The sequence below is a fragment of the Nelusetta ayraudi genome, unplaced genomic scaffold, assembly GCF_046127955.1.
Source record: "Nelusetta ayraudi isolate G7.1 ecotype Tasmania unplaced genomic scaffold, CSIRO-AGI_Nayr_v1 ptg000168l, whole genome shotgun sequence".
Classification (NCBI taxonomy): Eukaryota; Metazoa; Chordata; class Actinopteri; order Tetraodontiformes; family Monacanthidae; genus Nelusetta; species Nelusetta ayraudi.
The window spans coordinates 3470724-3494664 of record NW_027466218.1 but is presented as its reverse complement, the minus strand read 5'-3'; the positions used below and the strand labels follow the sequence as shown (position 1 = coordinate 3494664).

Here is a 23941-nt window from a genome sequence, read left to right as displayed (position 1 = left end):
CTTCCACTTGCTCACGGGCGCAGTAACCCCCCCGCCCCCAGTATGAAAGTTTTTGCTTAAACTCACACGGAGCCCGGGTGTGTTTGCGGACCCTCTGCCCATTATGGATGTGAACTTCACACAGTTAATGAAAAGGTCAAGACTCCCCACTTCAGTTCACACAGTAAAATGTGGGTTCTACAGTTGTGGCGCTCAACAATCTTGCGGTATTCCAAGTACATGGATATAATTACAAACAGGAGTACTGAATGTAAAGAAGGCAGTCGGTGATGGTGTGAGTGCTGAGAAAAATCACTTGTGTGCCCAATCCTAAACTACCTATACAGTATTGTCGAACAAGAAACTTACAAAGAGAGAATAAAAATGGAAATGTCTGCTGCTGCTGCTAATCTTTCTTGCCGTTTCTTTTCTCCTTTAGAGACTCAAGAGCATTAGAGACAAATACAACATTGTTACAGTTTTAGGAAACTATTTGGGAGTGTTGTCTCACAAAACAGTGGAACTTGAGGGTCGTGAGTGACTCCGGAGATCAGCACAGAATGTGTGCAAAGGCTGAAAAACAAAACAAAAAAAACCAACGGACTGGATGTTGGTTTTCCGAGAGTAGTTTCACTTCAGCAAGCCTCTACTTAATCCAAAGAAAGAGGACGCTTCATCAAGCAGAACCCCATATCTTTGACAGTAACGTGTCGCTGCAGGAAGTGTGTGTGCGAGAGTCTGGGTGGCCAGACGGCCGTATCCCGCTAACCCTAGCTGCTCCCAAGGTGGCCAAAACAATCTCATTACACTTCCAGACGGACGCCTGCTTGTCTGACGGACAGACCCAAAGAGGAGCTTTAAGGACATTCAAGGCACAGTTTGACAGGCTGACAGCTCCGCCGGCTGAGAGTCACTCGGTTCAAAGTGCTCTGGAGCCTGGCGATCAACTGGGCGATGCTTGTCGCAGAGTTGGGTCTTGGTTGACAAAGCACTTCAACTTGTGCATCTGGCTGAGTGATGATGGACTGGGTGGTGGGGGAGGAGGCCCAAGCCGCTCGCACAGCTATTAAAACAACCAACTGGCGTGCCGCAACTGGTCAGATGACGCACAATTCTCAAAGAGACGGCGTCTAAACGTGCTGCTTGGACTCGGCCTCCACTTGAGATTCCTCTGCGTCCACCGGGAGCCCAACAGCTTATTACCGTCAGCTCCCGCTTTCAACACAGCCACGAGTGGCGAGCAGCCGCCGTCAGCTCCTGCTCTCGTTGTGGACTTCCCAAGATGACACAACGACGGAAACATGGGAGATACGCATACGGACGTCCTTGTCATGAATATTGATGAGTATGACAGTAATGCTGTGACGGTGAGAAAGCCGTCAAGCAGCTGTCAAGCAGGATGATGCCTTCTCCAAGCGGCATGATGCTGTTGCCTGGGGCCACGTGGCTCCTCACACCCCAGAACCTTCGCTTTTATCACTGATTCTACATTGCTGGCATGAGTAAAAGTAAATGACGGGGCCGAACTTATGGGCAACAGAATTTCACACTGCAATTCCCGCTGGGACAACAAAAACATGATGACTTCACCCCAAGCACACTGACAATGACCACAAGTCTCTGCGGAGTTCAGCTTGGCAGCGGAGAAGCCGGTGACCTCCAAAGAAACGCGTTCCTCTGACCCATTCCAGATGCGAGTTGACGACATTCCTCGAGAGATTTTCCTGTCGTGCGTCCCTTCGCCCCGCTAATGGCCTCCGGCAAAGATACAGTGCACCTACGAGCGTCTGCGGCTCCTACACTCCCCTTTCACCCCCCTGATTTGCAACACGCTTCATGCACATGCCTGGGATTTCCCCTCCACTCGTACTTAATCCAAGAGCTTCCCCTTTGCAAGCTACATGATTTCAATTAGACCAGATTGGGGTTCTTTGGTAAAAAAACAAGTCCAGTGCATCACCAGCACCTCGTAAATGGCTTTGAAGTGGAGGAAATGGGGACTCAGAGGCACGACATTCGCCTCTAGCAACCCAGAAGTGGCAGCGAAAGCAAACTCTAGCGGACAGAAAGCTGCACGCTGCTCATGGAAATCTGCATCATGCAAACCTTTGCTCAACCTAGTCAGCCTAGTCAGTGGAAAATCTAAGCGACAGAAAGACCAAGAGTGGATCATTTGGCTTAAACTGATGCGAGGAAAGGAATTTTTTGACAAGCACCATCTTTCTAAAGACACAGTTGTCGGCTGGGACAGCCACAGTGAAAACCCCACCAGCAAACAATAGGCTCACTTGCTTTCTTCTGGTAAGGAGTCAGAGCTATATTCAAATGCGACTTTCCTTTCATCCCCAAGGAGATGCAAATGCCTGTGAACTACCGGTCAGTCGGAACATGAGGTTTGCTCAAGCCCTGGGGGGTATGCTGTTAGATAGTAATCCCTGTTACCATGATGTCAGTGAGCAATGAGTCACCAATTCAGGTTAATTATCATTGCCCTGCTCCTCCGGATTCCACGTGTCGGCTCTGCAACTGGTGTCTTTAATATGTAACCAGGGTCTGCTTCACCGAGAGCTGAATCTTCTTGGTTTCTGCTGCAAATTCTTTAGAGAGCATTCTGGCCAAACGCGCTGCCCTACGTGTACCACCAAGCTCAAATTAGCCTTCGTGCAAAGCAAATGTTGACTCAGAAATTAAATTTGCAGGGCAAAAAAGTGGGGCTGTTGGTCTGAATTTGGGACACGGTAAGAAGACCCAAATTCAAATTTAGCAAAGCCTACGACTTGAGTGCATCCAAGAGACAGTGGAGAAATGAAAGCACCAGAGTTAAGTCTAATCCCACTCTCATTCCTGAACTGCTCCAGAAACCACTGTAGCTTTTCCATAAAATCACCCTGGAAGGTCAGATTCAAATCCTGTCTTTAAATGGAAGCACAGCACAAAGGCAGAGTTCGGGATGATCGGAGAGCAGAGAACAGCTGGGTGCAGAACGCAGCCAAGTCTTGTGTTTCCTTGCCTCTGCTTTTGTTTTCCCTGGAAGACATGGGGGGAAGAGAAGGGAACACTCCTTTCTCTGCAGCAACCCTTTGTCTGCCGAGTCTGACATTCCCATTGAATGTTTTGAAGCCACTTTGTCATTTTCCGCCAGGTTACAATAAAAAGTCATGTTCTTACACATTGCCAATACCCAAGCAAAGAAAGTCTGTGGTACCTACGACTGGGCTGCATGCCGACTTCTGAGCCATTAAGACTCAATCACCGTTAAAACATGACTGGAGGTGTTCTCGACAAGAATCAGGCCCGACAAAGACGCTTTCCATTAGTGGCCAATTAGTAGGAACCAGACGCAGTATGTTTCTGAGGACAGGGATTAGGCCTGCATCCACCTGTCATAACAAATTACCAAGAGGCAAAGTCTTGCCCTTTGGCAGACTTGCCTTGACCTGATGATGATTTTCTCCCAATGGAATGAACTTGCAGAATAAACATAAGCATTATCCCCCCCCCCCCAAAATGCAGAACAGTTTCACCTTAAAAAAGGCAACACTTTCAACCGAGGTCTGGGGAAGTGAAATCAAATCAAGTATAGACAGAGGGGTATTACCTCAGGTTCTCTCAAGTTGCATCATGGGGACTTTAGGGAGGCGGTCTCTCTGGAACAGGGTGAATATTTTTCCATAACGATGGAGAAATTGCAACCTCCACTTTTTAAAAAAAAAATTCACACATTAATACTACCATCTCTCATGAACCCTACCGCCCTCTGAATGCAAACTACCAAACTCACCAGTTTGCTACTTTCACAGAGCACAGAGCATACTTGTGGGAGTCACAGCTGTTAAATGCTATTTGCCTTCCAAGGTGGGCAACGTGGGTGGAAGTATTTAGGGTCGACTTCCTTTTGCAGTTATTTCTGCTACAAAAAAGGTGACAAAGTCACAAAGACTTTGCACAAAAATGGTAATGAAAAAAAACTACAACTAAGACGCTCAGTCCGCCAGGCTTCGTTTAACACGGAACCACTTTAATTATTCATTTGGTGACGCCTCGGTCTATAGAAGTGGGATTACGTTGAGACCATAAGGAGTCGCGGAGAGGGCATGTCCTCCGCAACAACCTCAGGTTGGTTCGCGGAGCCAGAATAAACCATATGTTAATCAAAAACATGTAGGCAAAGGCTTTGGTCGGGAGGGAGTATCACACCCACACACCAGCCATCCCGGGGTTAATGTATTGAACCAGTGTGTTGGGTTTCCCTTTCAAATCTCGGCCAGATGCGGCTGTGGATGTCGGATCTGACCTCAAGGATCTGGGGCCAGTTGAGTCTCTAGCTGCGTTTCCATTACAGTTCCTTGCAAAATAGAAGCGACATTTATAAAAATTTTAACAAAGTACAACTGCGATTTGCAGGCGTTTCCATTGAATGGTGTGAAGCGCATAAACCGTAATTCTCGTAAAACCTTGTCCCACGTGACCCCACTTTGAGGAGGATGGAGGTAAAAAACATTTAGGGTTTTGGAGCAGCTTTTTTGAAGTGAACTGCAACGTGACCCCCGTACGTCACCTCTGGTGATGTGTAAATGCGAAGAAGAAAAAAAAAAAAGTGCTTCCATGACACTTTTGCAATATACCTCTACATCGATCAGTGTGAAAAACCGCCTCATGAGAGCGTAAGAACCTTTTAGCGATATTTGAGAGGTTTTTTGTTTAGGAAAGTTTAGTCTTTCCATTACAAGTCTTTTATTGCGATATTCAGGTTTTGCGCAATTCTAGGGGGGTGATGGAAACGCAGCCTCTGACACTGTGAGCCAGCAACGTTAAAGCCAACAGGCCAGCTGCCGAGGCCACATTATTCATTGGCCGGGCCTATTGGCTCATTCATGTGCTAATCCAGTGTCCCTTTGCACCGCTGAGAAGTGGCCATCCAAACGGGTCAGCTGGCCCCGGATGGAGTCTTGTTATGATCTCCTCCTTCACTTAGCCGCATTTACACCACTTGTTCTGAAAATGCCGTTGGACCACAACACACACTAAAGAGCCTTTTACGACCCACTTAAGTGTCACAAGTTACTCGCAACATGAATCAAATCAGTGCGGGCACGTGGGAGGGAGAAGTACCTGCATGCATTCGGTTAATTCGGTTAGTTTAAAAAAAAAAAAAAAAGAAAAAAAAAGGGGGGTCAAAACACATTGGACGGTTGCGCTTCAGATCGACCGGCGCGTCACGGTTGGAAGCTGTGAAAACACGACGGTGGAGGGGAGAGCAGAGAGCAGTGCCAGCGCAGCAACTCCGCAGCAGCCGGACGGGGAGCTGCTCTATTTACCCAGTTTGGAGAGAAGAGTGCGAGAAGCGGCGAAGACAGACAAACTCCGAGAGTCCAGTGGCGAAGAAAAAGAGGGAGGGAAAGAAAGAAAGAAAGAAAGAAAGAAAAGCAAACTGGAGTCGACCAGCGAGTGCCGGGTAGAATTTTGACCAGAAACAGAAGATAGATAAATCCGATTGAGCTCCATCACTCCCCCCCCCCCAAAAAAAATCATGTCTCACTCCTGGGTGTTAATAATGCCAGCGCAGGGGTTGTTGTCCCGGCCAAAGTGAACAGTTTACCGGCGAGGAGCTGCTTACCTTCTTTAGAGACCGCGGCGGAGGGAAGCCGGAGCCCTCAGCTCGCCGCTGGTGGAGACGGTGCGGGTTTTAAAAGACGTCTTCTTCATCGCGAAGATTTTTTTTTTGTTTTTTTTTTGGACGAGGTCAAACCCTTCTTCCTTCTTCCTCTGGTTGCCCACGGGAGGGGAAAAATAAAAAAAAATCCCCCCCCCCCCCCTCTAAAAACCGTGCACTCCTCTCGCGCCGCTGCGTGGTGTCCGCGACCCCCTCGGCTACATGGACCCCCTCCTCCGTTTAAATGCCTTTTGTCAACCTCCCCCAACACAACACCAACACCTCCTCCTCCTCCTCCTCCACAAACACACGCAGGAGTTGAGGGGAAAAAAAAACAGAAAAAAAGAAAGAAAAAAAAAAAAGCCAGGAGAGAGTGGAGAGAACTCCGGCGCAACCAACCAGCTCGCGCTCTCTCACTCTCTCTCTCTTTCTCTCTCTCTCTCTCACTCTTTCTCGTCAGAACATCCAAAAGGAACGCGCTCACTCCGGAGAAGTGCGGTAAATCCACGCGGACAGACTTGAGCGGGGAAAAGTTTCCGACCGGACCGGAGAGCACCGTCAGAGCGCCGGAGCTTCTCGACTCGCTGCTGCTGCTGACCGAGCCACTGAGTAACTGAGTTTTAATCCCCCAAACACCCCGCCGTCAAGCCCATTTTTACTAACACCACAACTTCCGGTTCAGTTGTTTAAAAAAATAAAGGCACCAACAGACGCGCACCAGGAATATTGTTCGGGTTGATTTATGGATTAATAAAGGCACGTTTTCACTCCAAATATTTAAACAACTGTCAATCAAATTTTCTTTATATTTGTTCAGCATGTTACCAAAAAAATAGTCCTTGGTAAAATAGATTTTGTTGCAAATGGGATGAATTGGATGAATAGGACAAATATGATAATAATATAATAATAATAATAATAATAATGATAATAATAATAATAATAATAATAATAATAGTATTAGAGTTTGGGGTTATAAGTTTTTGTTGAATTGTTTCTCAGATTTCCATTGATATTCTAATGCTCAACCACGAGGACCTGTCTTGAACTCATCTTCATCAATTTTCTCTTTCCATTTCTGATACGCGGAAACAGACGGCCATAATATTTGCGCGTATTTCCCCCTTTCCAGGTTTTCAGGGCAATCCTGACTTCCGGTTATACTCGCCCATTACCGCTGACTTGACGCACACAGCCCCGCCTCCTTCTTCCCCTCCTCTACCCGAGGGGCACGCACACACCAAACAGCCCCATTCCTCCCCCCTCCCCTTCTCACCATGCTAATATCCCTGTGTGATGTCAGCAAGTCAGCATCCCCGACCACTGGTGTAATTAGCAGTGTGAATAACTGCTGTTCTGGCAGGATTAGCATGTGAATGGAACCACTTCCCTGTATCAAGTAGCCCGTGACAAAGAGGCGGAGGGTAGGGGATGGGAGGGAGGGCAGAGGATCTGTAGTCCAATGACATGGTGATGATGCATTTGGATATAGGAAGTTCATCCGCTGGTAATTAACACGGCGTCAGACAATCTTTGTTGGAGAAAAGGTGCAAAAAAATAAATGCAAAGCATATGTATAGAACCCATATTGACGGACTCCACCGACAGAAATGCATTAGCCACATCAAGGGAACATATGTACTACATAAAGGGTATGGTAAACACGTCACTTCTGCATCTAAGGCGCTGCATATGTGCATTAATACATGGACCAAAGTGAAGGGAACTGAACTTATTGAAGTCAACCACAACAAAATGAAAATGACACATGGAGACAGTTTAAATCTGCCCTAGCAACAGAAAACAAACAAACAAAAAAAAGAAATAGCCCAATTGTTCTCCTACATCTTGGCTATTTCGGGTTCCCTCCTAATCTCTCAAATGCTCGCTCGGCAGTAAACACTCTAAAGCTATTTCTCCTCTCCTGTTCCTACGATGAGTGGTAGGAGTGTAAAACAGCGTCCCACTGCGCCTCCGCCTTTGCTTATTTGTGTAACGCAAAATGTGTCTAGAAAAAGGAAGAGTGCCCAAAAGTTTTCTGGCAATCAAAGGCTCAACAGATTTTGAGGGAGGTTTTGTGGAGGCTGGAAAACACGAAAGTGGGTTAGAAAGTAATTAAATCAAGATTTGTGTATGTGTGTGAGATTCTTTTTTTGTTGTTGCCTTCCTTTCCAAATGAGCTCTACGGCTGCCTGTTAGCCAAACCCAAGTAAAGAGAACCAGAGGGGAGAAAAAAAATGCTCACTTCAAGATGACAAAGAGGAATTTTCCTGCTAAATGCAGCGGGTAGCTTCAAGGATGTCCTTGGGCTTTCAGGGCAGTGCTGCTCCCTCTTTTCACCTTTCAGGAAGTGCTACACCCATTTGAAAGATCTGTTTTTGTGATATGAAAACCCTGGCAAAAGTGGTTGTGTCACTCTCAACTGAGCCTGGTGAAACACATTTGTAGATAAAAGGGTGGGACAGTCCAGATCTCTCCCTTGTGCAATAAATTATTTTCATTTTGAATACCCCACTACAAAAGTGTACAACACAACAGCGTGAGGTTTATCCACTCAAAACAGTGTGAAAACTGAAAATATAACGAGGAACATTTCCCTGGAGTTAGCTGACTTGTTAAAGTCAGTATCTGTCAGCTGGAAAGCATGCTAGTAGCTGGTGTTAATGGTATGGTGTGTTTGGTTCATGTATAATCATTTTTCAAAGTAATTTTGCAGCTAAAATGCAACATTAGGATAAAATGAGGCGTTTTTAAAAAACAACGTGTCAGTAGCTGCATTTCCATTACAGTTTTTCGCAAAATAAAAGCGATGTTTCTAAAATTTCGACAAAGTACGTTTGTGATTTGCAGGCGTTTCCATTAAATGGTGTGAAGTGCATCAACTGTAATTCTCGAAAAAATCTCGTCCCGCGAGACCCCACTTTGAATTGGATGGAGGTAGAGAATTTCCTGTGCAAATCTGTGGTAGGTACGTCATTGAATGTCTCACTTCGCTCAGCTAGGGCTGGGTGCGCTTGCTGGCTCATATGCTCTCAGCAGGCTTTACTGTTGAGTCGTGCACTGCGTGCAATGCGCCATAAATTTTCGTCTTGGGTGTCTTTCACTGGCAGTGCACGTAAAGATTAGAGCGCCAAACAGTCAGTGTGCAATACCTCAAAGTCTACATCTTCGAGTTGTACGAGCAGAAGTCTATGACCTGGATCATAATACAGAGTTCTCTGCTCTGCCCTTTCGTTTCGAGGCTGTGGCCCTTTCTCCTTTTACTCCAGGAGCCGCAGTGCACTGCTTTACACACCACGAGGGGACTGAATAAAAGCGCAGAGGCCGGCTGGAGGGACATACCACAGATAGCACTGACTTCATGGACTCCTGGTATGCACGGCGATGGTAATTTTAGACAGTGAGGCAAACAGATTTACTCCCCTCCTCAGCAAAAGCATAAGCACATTGAAGTCTTTTGTCTCTATCAAAGCACAGCACAAGCACTAATGTAAATTCTCCCCCGGGAAGAGCGCGGGGAAAGAAAAGTGTCCCGTCTCAAGGGTCTTATCGGACAAGAGTATGATTCACAATTGCAGCAATGAAGGCGCTGATTTATATACGTCGCGATACGGCCGGAGAAACGCTCCTGATAAATCTGCACTTTTATTTCAATTTGAAATGTAGCCAAAAAAGCTTCCTCATCTTTATTTCTCATCTGGTATTTTTCCCCCCCTTTGGGGTGGAGGGGTGGGAGAGCTCTAGTTTGCTCTCTCCTTTCATGTAGCAAATGCTGATGGCTATCAGGGTAGAGTCAACACATGAGGCAGCTGGGACCCTCAACAGCTGATAGTGCAGACATGTCAGGAGGGAGCGACACAACCAGCTACTTCTAGAGCTCCGACTTCCCCGACGGCTCTACTGTGTCGCAACTCCCTCAACCAACTGGTCTGCAGTGGAGGATTCAGCTGCCATATTGTTCCATGTTCATTTCCCCCCTTTTTGCTGTTCAAGTCGCAACACGGGCTGAAGGTTTTCTGGCGTGGGACAAAAACAGAGGTGAAATTAAAGTTTTGTGTGAAGATAACAAAGATTGCTCCAAACACGCGTGGCCTTTTATGGAAACTCAGCTCGCGTGAGATCTTTGTAATCTTTGTCGCTGATGTTTTGGGCTTTTTTCAAAAAGGACACTGCAAAATGATTTAACCGCTGCTAGCGGCACTGAGCAGTGACAACATACGAACTACGCAACCGACAAAGCAAGCAGGAAATCGATGAGGAAATGACAAGAAGAAAAACCTCTGCTGCCCCCTGCTGTTAGTTTCTCAAATGTCCCAGCGCAGAGTCACTATTTTACGTTTCCAGATGGTCGCGTAGGTTTTTCCGACAAGTCTGTTTTCCCAACCTGCCATCTTGTAACAGCTGGTGATAAATGCTAATCTTCTGCTACATTAGGCGTGCAATGATTCATGGGAACGCTAGGGTTCACTCTGATTCCCCCCCCCCCCCCCCCCCCATTTCACCCCCCCAGAGACAAATGTCACTGTGACCTCCACTTTAGTGCCGCTTTGGTTCAAATTCTTGGCTATGAAAGCACATTTGCAGTTATCCCAGTGTACCTCCACCAGTCCCCTCCAAAAAAAAAACCTTTTCTGCACCCATGTTCCCAGCAGATAAGTGGTCATTATTCAACCAGTGTTGAACATTAACAGGATTAATTCTGCGCGGGTTGAGGGGTGAAATTGTATTTGTCCAACACGAGGGAAATGAGCAGGAAATGAGGAGAGTAGCCAACTCCGGCCCCAAATTCTAATTAACTCTGGGGGGGTTCGTTAGCACACAAACTCAACTCTTGTCGCAGAGGCCTGGGTGAGCCATTCAGTCACGGAGGTTGGAGTGGGTGCGCGGGGGACGGGGGTGGTGGAGGTGGTGGGGTTGGGGGTAAAGAGGGAGACAGGGAAAGAAAGAGTGTGGACACTTCCAGGCTGAAATGCTCAGGGCACGTAGGTGACCTTGTGGAGTGACTCCTCCAGGGACCGGCAGCTATTTTTTACCCCCGCTGGCTGACTTACACAAGGGCTCTTCAGCACAGAAGGAAAAACACACACACGCGCCCACACACACACGCACGCACGCACGCACACACACTCCTTCTTCCCCCGTCTATCCCTGAGACCAATCTATCTCCGCTGAAGACAGCACTCTCCGGGGGCAGCGCAGCTCACTTTCCAACAAACTGTGCCCAGCGACGGTGGTTCGCTCCTCGAGCCGCACTGTGCATGTGCATTCTGACTCAAAAACATAACTAGGTCATGCTCTGCTACGGAAAAAGAAAAAGGGAGAGGGGAGAAAAGTCAAAGAGGGTAAATAGATGTACTTGAGGCCTGCAGAAATGGCAGAAAAAGAGATTTTAAGAGGTTGTTTTTTAAATGTGTGATTTACATATTCTAGCTTCAGATTTTTTGCACAAAGATCCCACAGAAAGTGCGTAGAAAGGGAATGCAAAACCCAGAAGGGGATTGGAATGTGATCTTTCTGTGACATTCGAGCAGACCAGTAAGATTTGTCACTGCTAGTTTAGCGAGGAAGCACAACATTAGCTGCATTAGCCTCAGTAGCTCTTGGCCGGCCGCTACCCTCTGACTACAGCCGGTTGGGTTTGGGGAAACGTGTTAAAATCTATCTATCTATATATTTTTTTTGTTACTTTATTAGTTCGATGTAAAAAATAGAAGAAACGAACAGACAAACAGCATCTATTCTAATCACTTTAGTAGCAGCCACTGTTAAGTGCGTCGCCCTCCTAGCTCTCACCTCTTTACGCAAACTTTTAATCCAATGAAACATTACAACCAACTGAAGAGGTCTGTTGCCAACATGATGAGTTGGATCTCGAAGCTGCGATCCGGGCAAACAACACTGCCGTGTGAGGCTGCCGACGTTTGACCGTAAACCTAAAGAAATCTCTCTGTTCGTTGCCAGTCATCTCTGGAAAATGATGTATAGGAGATTTTTCTCTCTCCCCTGCTATTAAGGAATTAATTCACAGCTCTGAATCGCAGAGCAACTCTGCATGTGTGTGTGTGTGTGTGTGTGTGTGTGTGTGTGTGTGTGTGTCTCCATGAATGAAGCGCCCACCTCCGAGCAGCCCACGTTCCGCTGCCTGCAGCCATCTCTCTGACTCAACTCCCTCGTTCAGCCTCCACTGATGCTCCTCTTTTTCTCACCTTCTCATCATGACCCAAATCGGCAGTGTGGGTGTCAGCACTGATTTGCTGACTCTCCTCTTGTAGGTTTTCTTTCCTATTTCTTTTTCTTTTGGGGTTGTTTGCATTACTTGCCTCATCGCTTTACGAGATGAACCTCCTCTGACTCTTATATCCGTTTCTTTTTTGCTTAAAGCCTCATCGCCGGGGGTGGGGCCACAGTTACACACTGGCTGACCAGATGTTCCATTATGAATAATGAATTACTGGTTCGCTCGCTTAGCTGGAACACAATGGTGTGACGGCAGCAACAGTGCTGACACATGGCTCAGTAATTTGTTTTTGTTTTTTAAATGTCCATAAAAGCCCATTTCGTTTTGGACATTCATGGAGCTCTGTTGTATCTCAGAAGAGAGTCGAGTTCCTGCTCGGCTACGTTGGCAGAAAGTCGTGTGGTTGGAATTCCAGCTCTGAAGCTCTGAGGAAGGTGAGTAGCTCGAGGTTCTGTGGTACAGAATATAACAAGATATACTGAGCAAACGCTTCAGACTAGATCGTCTGTTCACCAGCAATTCTTCTCCTGGTTGCATTTGAAGTTAACTAGTTAGTACTAGTTGAACTTTCCACATTGCGTAAGTTTTACTTACAGGTGGAAACACCTGTGGACAAATTTCCAAGTAGATAGAGAATTGGGTGTGACTTCTACCTGTGGTTCTGCTGGTAGAAGTCACTGTAAAGCACTGTTTTAAAAAAGATGAATAAAATTACACAAAATTATCTTTAGTAAGTTGACTTGAGTGCATAAATAGACATGAAGCAATAGAAGGCTCCTCTGCCTAATTATTACCACTTGATGTGCCATCATCAGCATTTTTAAGCCAACTGTGCGAACAACAACAACAACAGAAAAAAAACTCCAACAAAAAATAACCTTGGGTCCTGTGAGTTCTGCTGACTTCCTCTCTTTTCTTCACGATTGTCACGAGTTCAGATGATAAAATCTAAACAAATGAAAAGATTTGAACAAACACATCATGAGATTGAATTGTGAATTTTTTTCTGCCTCGGCAACACAAACGGTGTCTGGAATCCGAGCCAGGAAGGTGTTTTAGGGTCTGCACTCTCCCCCAAGTTTGAGTCTAAATTAAATAAACACGAACGTCAACATTCAGCCGCTCCGTATTTAAATATTTAGCTTAGCACGACTTGCGGGCAGGAGCAGCAACAGACGGGATCTGGCCTGTCGCACACACACTCTGGCACAAGGAATCCGAACACAACGCTGCGCCGGCGCTCGTGTCAAGTTGGACATCAACAGTCGTCGGCTCGAAATTCGCTGTCAACACAGTTTGACTGGGCAGAGGCAAGGAAAAAAGAGATGCTTCTGACATGCTAACTGGATGTTTGAGGTTTTCCGTCATGAGACAAAGTCTATGTTTATACGCGCAGCCTTCAGGGAGAGTAATTAACGACGACAAGCCAAACTATGACAGCGGGGTTCAATTTGGCCTTCGGTCGTCGTAATCGGGGCGAGTGAGCTGATTTACTGCGGCGTCAGAGCATCGGATTTGTTCGAGAGTTTCACCCTTTCATCACATTAATATGACATTTTGAATATTCTCATCCCTCCTGGCCTCCTGCCTGCCACTTGTCAGCCGTTTGTTGCTTCCATCGCATTTGAGGCAGCTAACTTCCCCTTTGGCCTGAGAAGACGCTGATTGGTCGGCTCATAGTTTGGAAAGCTGGATTTTTAAAAAAACAAAAAAACAAAACTTGTTTTAAGTGGTGATGGAGTGTTAAAAAGACATCGTAGTCGCCCAGATGCCAACTTTAACATTCCCGTCCATAAATAATTTCTTTCCAACTTGGTTTATTTCGTCATCATGCTGGTTCAAATTAACATAGTTAGCTTTAGGTCAGGGATGAAAGACAGAAATGTCTGCAAAACATGATGTTCACAATGGATGGGATACTTTTCTATTGCAGGACTCGACACAGAGTAACTTGTTGTTTGCAGGCTGCACCTGAACGCATCGCGGTGTTGACACACCAACTCATTATTGGAAGCAAATCAAGCCAAAATATCTGTGGATGAAAGTGATGGAGGAGACACACAGCGAGTCACTCTGAGTAAAAGTGGAAGACAAACAGGAAATCCCCAGAGCGTCTTTGAACGCAGCGTTTGATCCGGGAGCAGCTTCGCATCTTGAAGCGATTCCTCCCCGTCAGACTCCAGAAATTTAACCCCCCCACCCCCCCACCCCCTCCCTGATTTCATCTGGTCACTGTGTTTACTCTGCGACGAAGCGGCGGGGGGAGGGGGGGGGGGGGGCAACTATGACACAACCCCACAGACAGGCACGCAGTCACATGTCGCGTGCCTGTTGACCACGGCCATGACGGACGGCGACAATCACGACTTGGGTTGCGGGTGTTGAGCCAGCATCTTCTATCATCTTCTGACCTTTCAGTCTTTTTAACTTATCACCTCAACCTTCAACACTGCACGTTAATGTCGTTTGCAACTAAGCAACTACCATCAAAATCTTCCCTCTTCACCTTAAAGGGGCACTGCGTACAGTAGTAGTAGCGTCTATTGGTGGGAAACCATTCAATATTGATGCCCATTTGATTTCCCCGATGTCCTGCTCCATCTTTGCTCTACCAGCAGAGCAGATCCACCTTCCTGGCTTCCGTAGCCTGCAGCTGCACTGTGGCTGCACTGTAGCCACCTACATCCAATACATCGATTTAAATACGCTTCAAATAATCACCAAATAAAAAAAGACAGACTTCTGTTTAATTTTTTTGTTGTTTTTTGCTGTCTTTTGAGTATTATTTGAGTACTATTGAGTATTTTTTTTATTCCGTCGCATGCCAGCAGACCCCTTTAAATAATACACACGGGTCCTTTAACATTTCCCTTTACATCCTGCGCGTCGCACTTCTCCTCCTTCACATCACGGCCCATTAAAAGGACGTCACCGTGCGATACGGCGAGGGAAAACTAAATCACTCGCAGCCCCGCTGCCGTTTTTAACGGCAGGCCCAGAGCGACTCGGGCCCGCTGTTTATTTGAACTGCGAACCTCCGGGCGAGGCGCGTGTGAAAGGAAAGCTCTGACACCGAGAGTGTGTGTGCGGGAGCCCCAGAGGTGAGGCGAGGGAACAGCCGCGCACAAAGGCCACTGTCTCCGGTTTCCTCGCACCTCTGCCCAACGCCGCTCCTCACCCACGTATTTATTCGCCCGGCGGGCTGCCGGCGCTGGCCGGCTTCTCCCCCGTCGGCCCGACAGACGGGCCTCTGTGCTGCGGCGCTCTGGCGACGAGAGGTCCCGAAAAAAACAGACTGGCGAAAGAAAGACACGCCCCCTCTGCCCCCCCCGCCGAGATGCAGACACAATCCTGCCCCTCTGTTGACCTGCAGCCTGTGACATCATCAGCCTTGTTCTCATCACACAGACGGGCCCCAAATATACTGCGCGCGCACACGCACGCACACAAACACACACACACACACACACACACACACACACACACACACACACACAGTACATGTTAGTCGGGCAACACGCCCTGCTGCTTATTTTATACATATGGAAGTGTAAGGCGGCACACACACACACACACACACACACACACACACACACACACACACACACACACACACACGTGGCAGCTTGTGGCAGCTTGTGCAGCTTGTGCAGCAGCAGCCGGGGAACAGTGGGGTTAGTGTGGCTTCGGCTGAAACAGTCCGAGGCAGCGGCTGAAGGGGAAGACGGACCAGAGCATCAATGAGGCCTCTGTTTTTAAAGAAGGTGCAGCCAGACCGGGAGCCAGGAGGAATCCGAGCGGCTGCCAGTTATTCAGAACGGAGCAGGAACGGACACAAACGCACACACAAACACACACACTGGAGAGACACATTCGGGCGCAGGAGCTAAAGTAGCGCAGCACCGTTTCTCTTCCATTTTATAATTGGGCGTTAAAAATGTTTCGTTATTTTATTGTTTTTAAAATTTCCTGAATTGTAAAAAGAAGGAAATGCCGCTGGCACAATGGCCCCATCTGGGCGGGTTTAGAACTACCAAACTTCACCTGACAGCCTAACATAACCTTGCAAAAGAACAGCCAGTCTGCCAAATTCACTTTCTTACAGTCACCAGCTGTAAGAAACCAGTTTGCACACCGAATTCTGAATTATTGAACCGACAGAGACGGTGGAGGTTAAAGGAGAAAGTAGCCATGCAAAGGAACTGGAAAGGTGTGTCCTCGCCATACCAAACCAGCCGGGGGCGCTGTGCCAATGGCACTTCAAGTCAATGAATCATAAAATATTATTTGAAACATGTAAACTACACAATGTAAGTTCTGAAGGTGGCCTGCACCGTCTGTTCTGGCCAACACACATTCTGAGCATCAATCTGGTGCTGAACCCAGTGGGTCTTCAGATGCTTCCGATGTGTGAAGCAGGAAGGTAAAGTAAAAAAAATAACAATAAAATCAAACAAAAAACATTCTCCAAATCCAATCAAACTGATGTAACGCGTCCTTTATAAGCCAACGCTGGTCTTTGTGGTCCAGAGAGGGAAACTCTCTGGATCACAGCCCGGCCCGCTGCAGCGTTCCGAGAGGGTTAGCAGGGAGGAGGACGAGAAGAGACGGAGTGACTGAGATCATAAAAAGGGATCATAAAAGCAGCACTGACGGGCGCCGGGCTCCGCCAGAGAAGGAAACACAAAAGAGGGTGTGAAGAGTCGCAGAGGGCTGAGGAGACAAGCAGGAGGGAAACGTCTAAAGCAAACACACAAAAAACAACAACAACAACAACAACAGTGGCCACACCACGATGAGGGGGTGCATGGAGAAGGTTGGTTTACGTGGTTCCGTCTGCAGCATCATGCAACTCTTCAGACAGATCCACTGTGGGTTCCAGTCATCGAACAAGCTGATGAACAAAATGAAAATATGCATGGAGTAAAATGGGGAAAATAGGTAAGACCCCCATCTGACCCGGGACCCCCATCTGACCCGGCCTGGTCACATCACTTTCAGTTCCAGCTCAAGTTTTTAGGAGCCAAAAACGCAGCCTGTCGCCGGGTAACATTTATTTAAAGTAAAAACAAAACCTCCAACCCTCGACACAAGTGGAGTCCACACAGGAATGTGGCGGCTTCAAACACAAAAACAACAGTTTTCAGTTTGTGAGACATTATCTAAAGCTTCGGAGAAGCTCAGGCAAGATTTTGATGGTTTCTATTGCACGGGTCCTTCCTGGTTGTGACTCGTTCCAAGTGAAGCACTTGGAAAAAATGTTGCTTTTACCGAAATGTTGTCAGAAGTTCAAAAAGCAAAGAAACAAACAAACGTGTGTTGAGCCTTTCTACTTGTACAGGCACAAAAACTACAATGTATTAAAAACTTAACCTGCAAACTGATGAATAATTAAAAGAACATAATGCAGACAGAAATCTAGACTGAAGCTGATGCATCTCTGTGAACTTGTTTTATTTCCTAACGTTTTTTTTTTTTAAACGTTAGTAAAATCTTTCATTGGGCAATTTCATTTGATATTTTAAGCTAACCGCGTAGTGTGTCCAAGTGGTATAGCTGTAGCTGGCTGGCAAGAACCCGTGAACCTGCAAACGCAGCCGGTCACTAAATGAGCAAACTATGCTAACTATTAGCAAGTTAGCTGGTACTGAACGTGACTGTGCGTTTTGCTGAGACAGTCAAGGGCTCAATCATGGATTCATTCATTTAAGTTAAAGCTACGTTTTTGGAAAGAGCTGGGCCAAGTTTCTGTCACAAGTTAGCTCATCGTGCTAATGCTAGCTCCATGGGAGCAAATGACTTCTATTGATTGGCTCCTGTGACTCTCTGGAAGAACAATCAGCACTGTGAACTCCATTGATTACACATAAAAAAAATGAAGATTCAGCCGAGTGCTGGAGGAGACCCCTGGGGGCGGGCCCTTCATTTTCTGAAAACAATATCTGATCAATACAGCCGATGAGTCAGCGAGTTTAAGTGAGAAACAATCCTGACCGCTCCCATCGAAGGAAGAAAAAACCAAAAAAAACCAAAACAAAGATAAATGTGCAAACTCTCCCATGCTGCGTTGTGGATCCGAGAGTGAGAGCAGAATTTTTGATGACGAAGCACAGATCTCAGGGTGCAGACGGCCCGAACAACGCATGAACCTCTCACATCTGGCAGACATTTCGCAGCCATGTGCAATGTATTACATATTTCTGGAAACAAAGCCAAGGCCCAGTCTGTAATCTGTTGATGGGAGTTTATTCCCGCTGTTCGGGGTTTGGTCTTTGTGACTTCAGCATGGTAAGCAAAGTTTTCCTGCGAGGGGCTGACAGATGGGACTTTTCCACACACACACACACACACACACACACACATTTAGGCATGGCCTGGCAGAACCAGTACAACAGGGATTTTTCTGTTTTTTTTTAATAAAACAAGTCGCAAAATCTGTGATGTTTAAATACAGGTGACCGCCTGATGATGTCACACTCACCAGGAGGTTGTGAACTGGTGTATAAACCCAAGTACTTTATGTTTTTTCTTTTGTCATATCTATAAACTCTGGGGTCAAAAAAAGGTGTTTAGCTGCACGTCACCATCCCACTGTGAGCAGTCTGGCTCTCCTTGGCTGTGATGCTGAGCCAACTACAGCCTGGCTTGGTTAGGCCAGTCGTGGATATGGCGAATTAGCACAGCTTGGCTCGGTTTAGCACGGCCTAAGGTGACCCTGGCTGGAGTCGCTAACTGCCGGGTGGCGAGCAGATTCTTCTCCGTCCCAAAACACTCGGCTCGAAATGACTGTTTTAGAGCCGAGGGGTGAAATTCGTCACCCTCCTGGCCGGCGGCCTGGATAAACGTTTACGATGCGCCGTTGAGCCTGCTAACTGTCTGATCATCAACTTGGTTCCTCTGCCGACCTTCAGCAGGAGCTCAGCGCGAGTGGCGGAGAAGAAGTCTGATATTTCCAGAGGGCGCTGGTTGTATTTTTACCTTGTGCACGACGAGACCGGGTGGGACAGAGACGTCTCACTTTGACGACGTCTGCGCTATGTGACCCGTTTCTTGAATTCTGTTCGGTTCAGCTAAAAAAGTCTTATGTAATTTGGGTGAAAAAAAAAGCAAAACGGGAACTGTGGTAGAAAGAAATCAAAATGTTTTCCTTGGCAGTGACTTCCTCTGCCAACAAAGATCTCCGACCATTTTTCTTCGCACATCGATAGACGGGGACGGCGGCTGGCGCCGTTTCCAGCGCCACCGTTTCCAGCGCCGACCCGGAACCCGATAAGAGGTTCAGTGCGTTGAAAAACACCCGACGAGGACGCGTCTTTAATCAGCGTAGTTTGACTTCGAGCTATAAGATGTCCCGCCCGACTCTGGGGCCAAAACCTCAACCACGCTCCCTGGAGTCATGTGCCCGGCGCTGCCTCCGCACCGCCACCGCCACCACCACCGCTGGCTCGGGGGGCGGAGCTCTGAGGGAGCGGCGCGGCGGCGAGGCCACCGACCAAACGACCGCTTATTAGGCCTGCAGGGTGAGGCGGCCACAGCTGCCGCCGGCCTGCTGTTCACACAGACCTCAGAACTCCAGCGGCAAAACCAGAGTGGTGTGTGTGTGTGTGTGTGTGTGTGTGTGTGTGTGTAAAACACTGCCACGCATCCAGAAATAGGACCCTGGTTTGCAGCAGTTGTGATCTGCCTACAAGCCTCGACAGCTTCACTCAAACGCATCAAAAAGACTCATTTTACATTTTGACTCGTGGAGCTCACAGCTTGAAGCGACAACAGAAATCCTATTTGGGCCCAGCAGCAGTGGAAAAAAGTTTTTGGACCCCATGAAATTTGACTTATTCCTAATTATTGTCATTAAATTAAATAAATTACCAGAGAATTTTTTTTCTTCTTGTGCGTTTCAAAATGTTCTGGCTGCATCGGAGAAACACAAACAAGTGGAAATTATTTTAAAAGACGGAGGAGGAGGAAGAGGAGGAGCAGGAGGAAGAGGAAGAGGAGTGGGGGGTGAAGAGGATGAGGTGCAGAAGGGCAAAGAGGTGCAAGAGGAAGAGGAAGAGGAGCAGCATGTTAATCACAGCAGGTGTTGGCTGGCAACGACCTCCGTCTCTGCTTCCTTTAATCAAAGTGGTGCTGTGTGAAATGAAATAAGATAAAGCGGCAGGTGGTGGTTGCATCTTTGCTTGGCGGCTTTGAGTGCAACGAGACGGATTAGACTAAAAGATGCTCGGAAGAGAAAGAAAAAGAAGTGGCAATAAAAGAAGGAGCGGAGTGAAAAGCGAGAGTTCCTTCCTGCCTGCTGCACAAACGGGCTCGATAATCTCATGTAAACACACACAGAAGAGCTGGAGAGAGAGAGAGAGAGAGAGAGAGACAGCAGCGATGGGAACATAATTACTGGCAGGGGGGTAAAGCTTTTAACCCCCCCCCCCCCCCAACTCCTTTACCCCTTAAATAAAAAATAAAAAATAAAAGAAGCTCCAAATGGCTGAGAAACGAGATGTGATCAGAAGAACCCCACGTGTTTGAACCCCACAGCAACAACTTTTGCTCTGCAGGTAAAAGAACGAGGAGCATTGCAAAGCTGGGGGGAAGGAGGAAGACGAGGTGGTGGAGGAGGAGGAGGAGGAGGAGGAGGAGGGAGGAGGAGGAGGAGGGAGGATCTTGTGTGGTACGCAGCAGCAACCTAATTGTACTGTAAAGATGAATTAATAGTCTGGATCTGCTTCCCATTATCTCTGCAGGCCCTTGGACCAGGGGTGTGTGTGTGTGTGTGTGTGTTTGTGTGTGCGTGTGTGTGGGTCGGCGAGGGGGGGCTTCTCCAACATGTGGTTGGGCTTGAGGCAACCTCCCCCCCCCAAAAAAAATAAAAATAAAAAAAAGGTTCGGGGGAGGGGACGCAGAGACGCAAGTTGGAGGTCATTGTCCAACTTCAAAAGCCCCCCCCCCCCCTAGTGGCTTTATGGGTGACTTTACGAGGCACACACACACACACACACACACACACACACACACACACACACACACACACACACCTCAACGTCTCTGGCCGCGTGGTCGGATGGATGGATGGATGGATGGTCAGATGGATGGAGGGAGGGGTGGGGGAAAGGATAAGGGGATGGAGAGATGGAGGAATGGATGGATGAGGGAGGAGTGGAGGGAAGGATGGAGGGATGGAGGGAGGAGTGGAGGGAGGGATGGAGGGATGGAAGAAAGGGAAACACCAACTTTCTCCGCTGGCTGTCGCTGACCTGAGGCAAACAGTGGGCTCCTTCTGACTCCTGTTTACGGCGGGGGGGGGGGGGGGGGGGGGGGGTTGGAAGGGAGGAGCGGTTAAAGTGACTCTCACACCTCCATGCTACCACCAGGGTGAGAGAGAGTGATGGGAGGGTAAAGGTATAAAAAGACTTTGGAAGACAGACGGGGAGGAGGAGAAAAATGTGGAAAAGTGGACAAGTGACAGTTTTCGGGGAACCTGCCAAAGTTTTGAAAACTTGGAAGACTTGGAAAGGGATTTTTTTTTTTGGGGGCGCAGGCAAACCGGCACCGTCGCGGCTGTGCGGGCGTGACCCAGTACGCAACACTTTCTCAGACGACCGAGCCGTGGATTCCGGCACATCGCAGACTGGAAACCTGACGCAGGTCAGCGAGAGGCTGCTCGCTCGTCTCGCTGCTCCGGCCCACAGTGGCTATTCTGTGTCGCTGAGTCTGCCTGCATCCACGTCGTGCGAGCGTGTGTGTGTGTGTGTGTGTGTGTGTGTGTGTGTGTGTAGGCGGAGCTCGCAGCTCGCGAGTGAGGTCTGCGCTTAGCATTTATGAGGCAATTAGGGGCCGGCCGGGGCTGGAGAGCCGGTGATAAGACCGTCTCCGGCCCCGCTCATTAATGCTGCACGCTCTGCCAGGGTCACACACACACACACACACACACACACACACACACACACACACACACACACACACACACACACACACACACACACACACACACGCGCAGGCAGCACTATTCCGTCATTGGCCTCCAGACTGATTCCTCTGATTTGTACCAATGCGAGGCTGGCTGGGATTCTGAGGCAGCTAATTAGAGTGGAGCGAGCAAAATGGAGAGGAAGTGAGAGCGTTGCAATGCTCGTGTGTTTGCGATAATCTAATAACAGCAGCACTGGCGGCCGCATTCTGCAACGGGCGAGCGTTAAGGAATGCAGATTTTTTTTCCCCTTCTTTTTCTTCTTCTCTCTCTCTCTCTCTCTCTCTCTCTCTCTCTCTCTCTCTCTCTCTCTCTGCTTCTCGTGGTGAGTCGGCGAGCAGAAACTGAGGGATAATCCCATTAAAGAAAATGTGGTTTTCGGAGCAGATTTCAGACAAAATATTACAAACTTGAGCAGCGCAGATCAGTGAGCACGTTTTATTTGTCTGTCCTTTCACCAAATTGAATCATTGCTCCCCCCCGCCTCAGTTTGCTCCACTCTGCGGCTCCACATTCCTTTGCATTTGATCACCGCTGATGTTTATCTCCGGCTCTCTCCTCCTGCACCTCAAACGAAACACAAGCCGGCCATGTGAACTCTTTTTCACTCTTTTCTCTCTCTCTCTCTCTCTCCCCCCCCCCCCCCTTTCTCTCTCTCAGTAAAAATAGACGCCAACAATTTACTGTGACAACGGCACAGCTTTGCTTCGCTGCGTTCCGCCCCTCTATAGATCTGGCGAGGGCGAAGGGCGGAGACACGGTTCACAGACTGCCGGGAATTGATCTCCAAACCATTACCGTGGCCAAATTACAGACACACGGGAACAAAGGCGGCGCCGAGGGGACGAAGAAGTCAAGCAATGGCGAATATGAAGATGAAGACGCGCAGAGGGAGGAGCTACGGAGGGCTGCGGGCGTGTCGGCGGGAGCGGCGCTACAACGTTAGCTCGCTTGGAACCAGCCGATCTAGTGGCTGCCTGCCGGTGTCAGTGTGAGCCAACAACAGCACACAAATACGCAAACCTCCGTCACACTGAGCGAAGTTAATCTCACACGAGCGCCAGTCAACAGGAAGATGTTAGCATCTCGGCGAATAGCTTGAAAGCCGCTTTGCTGCTCTGTAGTCTTGTAGTTTCTCTCACCTCGGACGTAGGTAACGTCACATCTGAGCTGAAAACCTCTAAGACGGAAAAAACATGAATGAACGAGACGGAGAGCGTTAGCATTGTTAGCCTGCAGGAAAAAACAACAAACACGCGGTGCACACTGGCACACTGAAAATTTTACCACTCCACCAGGTTACAAATATGCCACCTTGCTGCGCAGCATTATATTGGACTTCTAAAGGTCCTTATACACTGGGCAATAGGCGAAGTGACGCGAATAAACGACGCAAATAAACGACGCGAAAATGCAAACTTTTTGCCAGAAAGTTTTTCCTGTCAATTCCTGGCGCAAGGCAACTATGCGGATAAACGAATGCCGCTCGTGCCGAAGGAGAAACAATGGAGTCGACTACATCATCAAGTGATAATGTCCTGGTGATGGTTGAATTAAACAGGAAAAGAATAGAAGTCTTTGGCTACACCACAGACATAGACGAATGCTAAAGCTGCAGTGACGTTAGCCACCCGGCGGCTACTGAGTGAGTGTTTCCATCGCTGCACTAAAACAGATGTAAGTGGGGAGGTGAGGGTCTTCGCTGCTGTCATTTCTTCTTCTCTTAAATGTGAAAAAAAGAAATGCCACGTGGCTGTCACCACACTGTGGCTTGAGCAACATCCACGCTAATCTCTTTGGCGGCAGCCACCGTTAGCACGGCTAGGGTCTTACTGGAGCGGGTGCTTCTCGTGATGAAAGCCGGTTGGTTGGTAAATCAAACGACATGTCAGGAGCAACTAAAACAATCATTCTATTCTCAGCGCTGCCGTGCGTCTTGCAGCGTTGAATAAGAGGAGGACGACGACTTCCAGGGCGAGCAGCCGCACACACACACTAGTGCTGACCTGCGTGCACGTCTGGCCCGAGACGCATCGCAGGAAATCTGTAGGTTTTATCTGTACAGCAAACGTGTGAATACACGTCCCCTGTGGAGAGAGTGTTGAAT

At 48.0% G+C, this 23941-nt stretch overlaps 1 protein-coding gene across 2 annotated transcripts in view; it reads right to left on the bottom strand.

Annotated features, from left to right (window-relative positions):
• Positions 1-23941, bottom strand: part of prickle2b (prickle homolog 2b) — a 74758-nt gene that overhangs the window by 14321 nt on the left and 36496 nt on the right. The window contains exon 1 of one of the 2 annotated variants that reach the window (XM_076014271.1): positions 5597-6244. The exons of the other annotated variant lie outside the window; for it this stretch is intronic. The gene's annotated coding sequence lies outside the window, so the exon portion shown is untranslated. Of the gene's footprint in view, positions 1-5596; positions 6245-23941 lie in introns of those variants that run through there. 2 annotated transcript variants of the gene reach the window in all.